Here is a 4195-nt window from a genome sequence, read left to right as displayed (position 1 = left end):
CTGCCTCGCACAGGATGGTTCTGCTGGACAATCCAAGACAACGTTGTACTCATTTCCCACGGCTGATGTGACAAAGTACCACACACTAGGTGGCTTAAAACACCAGGAATGTATTGTCGCTCAGTTCTGGAGGCCAGAAGCCCATAGTCAAGGTGTCAGCAGCGCCGTGCTCCCTCTGAAACCTGGTGGCTCTTTCCAGCTTCTGGTGGTGTGCTGGTGATCTCAGGGGTTCCTTGGCTCGCAGATGGATCACTCCCATCTCTGCCTTCATTGTCACATGGCCGTCTCCAATGGGATCTTCGTCTTCATGTGACTGTCTTCTTATAAGGACACCAGTCACATTGGATTAGGAGACCACCCTACCCCTGTATGCCCACATCTTAACTAATACCTGCAATGCCCATATTTCCAAATGAAGTCATATTCTGAGGTTCTGGGGGATGAGGACTTCAACATATCTCTTTGGAGGATTCAATTCAAGCCATAAACAAATGTCTAACTCAGCAATCCTTCCTGCAGTGCAATGGCCTTTATTGGGGTGCAGTTTATTTATGTTTATGAATGTATATGACTTCACCTAATGTTAGAGGAACAACTGAAAAACAAGCTGGCTTCCAAGCCCCAACAAATCTCCCATCACCCGCACACCCACAGCCCCCAAGAGCCTCCCAGCGGAGTCTCTGAGCTGTCGGGGCCACAACCTGGCGAGCATAATCTTGACTGTTCAAAACTATCCAATGTAGAGTTTGGTAATTTTTAAGTTTTTAAGAGGCTTTGCTAAATGCATGTGTGGTTTGGATCAGGAAGTTGTGGGTTTATGCATAATCAAGGAACTTTCAGCATTAAAAATTCAGAATTGGTGAGCACTGAAAAATCTATGGCCTGAGATTTGCAGAATCACTCTGTCCCCCCTCCCGTGCCCCAGGCCCCTTCCCCCACTCCCACCCCCAAGGCCAGATACATCCCCATCTCAGATCACCTCCAGTCTTCCCAGAACCCAGGCCAGAGCTCGGGTCACCTTTTCCAGCCTCCCTCCTAAGGCTGGAGTGGACGGGAAGGTTAACATCCACAGAGAGAGAAGATTTGATCAAGAAGTTCCGACTGGCTTTCTATTTATAAAGCTAATTGTTGGTCTAAGGAAAGTCTTGAAGACCTGGGCTCTATTCCCAACCATGGGACTTAAGAAACTCTCCGTTTCACCTTAACCCTTCTGTGCTGGAGGTGGCAGGTCGTCTGAGGAGCTTGAAGAGGAGAGTGACTTGCGCCCAAAGCACAATGTGTTTCTGTCGAATTCGCCTCACCACGCCCAAGGTGCTTGGTCCTCGAGGGACCGTGTAAGAGCTTTCACTGGACCCTACGGCAAACCCGACAGAGGTTTCATGTGAGCAACCAACATGTGTCCTTGGGCAACACACATGGCTGCTCTGAGTCTGTTTCCTCCTCTATAACCTAGAGATGACACTCACCAACCCCCTGCAAGGGGAGATGTGAGGACCAAATGAGACAGCTGCTGGGACAGCCTGCAGCAAAGTGTCCGGCACGTAGCAGGTGTCTGATAAATGTTTAGCTCGTGGCAAAAAAGGGGCACAGGTCCCCTGAGTGTTCAACTTGGTCAAGTCAAGAAGTCTCCCGTTTTTTTCCAGATGTGCTTGGCTAAGCAGAGGCTACAAAACCCTTGGCCCCCAGAAGTGGCAGACCCCTCACCCATCACGGGTGTGGCCAGTGTCCACGGACTGGGCCCATTACATGGACTCCAGTTTGGGGTGGGGAGTGGACTCAAGGTGGGCAAACCAGCAGTCAAAGGATTTCAACTGAGCTCCCCTTTGGGACTGTAGGAGGCCGCGTCTAGGGAGGTGGGCCCACACCCCAGCGCCTGTCTGTGTAGCCCGGAGAGGCAGAAGTTATCATCTATCTTGGCAGATGAGGAAATTGAGGCTCACACAAGTTCAAAAACGCGATAACCCGGGTTTGGGTTAACCTGACTTCCAGACCCATCAGGCTGCCTCAGCCCCAGTCCTGTGACTGTTCAAGGGCAGGGGTGTTCCCAGTGCCCAGCGCTGTGTCTGGACTATGTGGGCACCCCATCAATGTTTGTGCAAGGAGAGGGCGAGGGAACAGATGTGGGAGAGCAGTGCACTAAAGGCTGGCCGTGGGCCCACACCGCAGCACCCTGGAGAGCACCCAGCCTGGTCCACAAGCTCCCCTCTTCTGACAAGAGATGGGGCACCCAGGGAGCACCCAGGAGACCCTCAGAGGACTGGCAGGGGGTGGGGGGGGGCTCACAGTGTTTACCTGTGGGAAAGTCCATAGGCCCCAGATGCTGAGCCCCCAGGGACCACAGGCATCAAGGGAGGGGCTGATGCTGGGTGGAGCCGCTGGAGGAGGCAGTGCCAGAGGGAGCATGAGACACAGAGACAAGCCAGGTAGGGAGCCAGACCAGGACACGGAGACAAGGCTGGGCCGAAAGTAAGGCACTAAGCAGGGAGTGGGCTCCCCAGGGGCTGGAAGACCCAGTGTCTCAAGAGAGATGCTGGGCTATTTCCTGCCTCACTTACAGGTGGTTGGCCCAGCCACAGCTGGGAGTAGGAAGCAGAGGTAAGCCCCAAGCACTGAAGGAGACCGCGCCACCCTGAAATGACCCTAATCATTGGGGGTTAGAGTTAGCTTGGGACAGACCCTGTAGAAATCTTACAAATGAATGAATGAAGAAATACAGGCAAGAGGAGTGAACAACTACAGGAAATACGGTAGGCAGGAGGGAAGCGGAGAGGGGAGGGTCACGGGCAAATCCAGCAATGCTTCCACCTGGAGACTATTTCAGAGAGAGGGGTTTGCCCGCCGCCGAGATCCCACTCAGCTCTCTTCAGCCTGCAGCTCTGCGGCAGCGGCTCGCTGCTCCAAGAGCCAACATCTTTGCCTCCTTTGTCCCAAATCACCACCCAGGCACCCAAATCACCACCCTTCCCCTCCAGAGTCTGCATCCCCTGTTCACCAGCCTTCGGGCCAAACACTGACATGTAGATCCCCACCTTCCCCTCCTCCACAAGGCACTTGCCCTGCCCGGTGCTGGTTATGGTCTGCGCGCCCCACCCCCCACCACCACCACCACTGCCCACTTTCCTCACTGACCTGGCCTAGGTCTAACCCCCCTGCAACACCACTGCTTTTCCAAGAACAAACCCACTGTCTCGCTCTGTGCTTTAAATCTCTCTATGGCTCCTTCAGACCAAGTTCAAACTCTTTGGCTCCGTCCTCCAGGCTCATCCCTCCCCGCCCCCTCCCCATTCCTGGTGTTCATGAGTTCGGTTCCCCACAAGGGACAGGCTGGCTCTGGCACCTGGCCCCTGACCATGTCACTCCTTGCGCCTGGCAGCCCTCCTTCTCCTCCCCAGGCTCCTGAGAGGCCACCTACCCCAGGAAGCTCTCCTTTCTGACTGGCCCTCCCTAAGGGCTGGGTGAGCCGGACTCTGGGCTTCCCCGGGTTCCGCTGCCCAGGCCTCGCCCTGGAACTGGGGTGTCCGGAGTGTGAGAAGCCTCCTGAAGACAGGTCCTCGGTCCTGCCCACTCCGGCGTCTCCACGGCACACGGCACCAGTGGCCAACACAAGTTTTCTAGAACTCATGAACATGGAATCTGTTCTCCACCTGGCTCACTGCCCCTGGGCCAGCCAGGGTCCTCCTGCACCTCTCCCTCCCGAGTGGCCCGTCCCCACCAGGTGCCCCCCTGACACTGGCAACACCTCTGGGGTCTACAGCTTTCTCGCTTTGCCCAAAGCATTTCCACGGCCACCGACAGTCAAGCACCCTTCCTGCCCCTCAGGCGGGGACCAGACACTCAGGAGGAAACTGAGGCTCGGAGTGTGGAGCCTGCTCCCAAGGTCAGAGTGAGTGCGCGGCAGAGTCAGGGTCCAGGCTGTACCTAGGGGTGGTCCCCAGTTACCCCCTCTCCCCCAGGGTGTCATCTAATTGCCCCAAGCCAACCCCCCGTGTTCCAGAGTCCCGCTCACCGCCCCACCCCCACCCCCTTCCCGGACACCAGCCAAGGTTGACCCTCCCCCGCCTTCCCGGTCCCCGGGTCCGGGCCAGTTCATGCGTTCTGTTTTACCTTTACCTCTCCAAGGTCGCCTTTCAGGTGGTGCTGCCGCTGAGGCGGGGGCGCGAGGGGCTGTGGAGGCCCTCCGTGGCCCGGGGCCTCC

This window comes from Myotis lucifugus, unplaced genomic scaffold (assembly GCF_000147115.1).
Source record: "Myotis lucifugus unplaced genomic scaffold, Myoluc2.0 scaffold_351, whole genome shotgun sequence".
Taxonomy (NCBI): Eukaryota; Metazoa; Chordata; class Mammalia; order Chiroptera; family Vespertilionidae; genus Myotis; species Myotis lucifugus.
The sequence above is the reverse complement of the archived record's forward strand: the minus strand, read 5'-3'. Positions refer to the sequence as shown.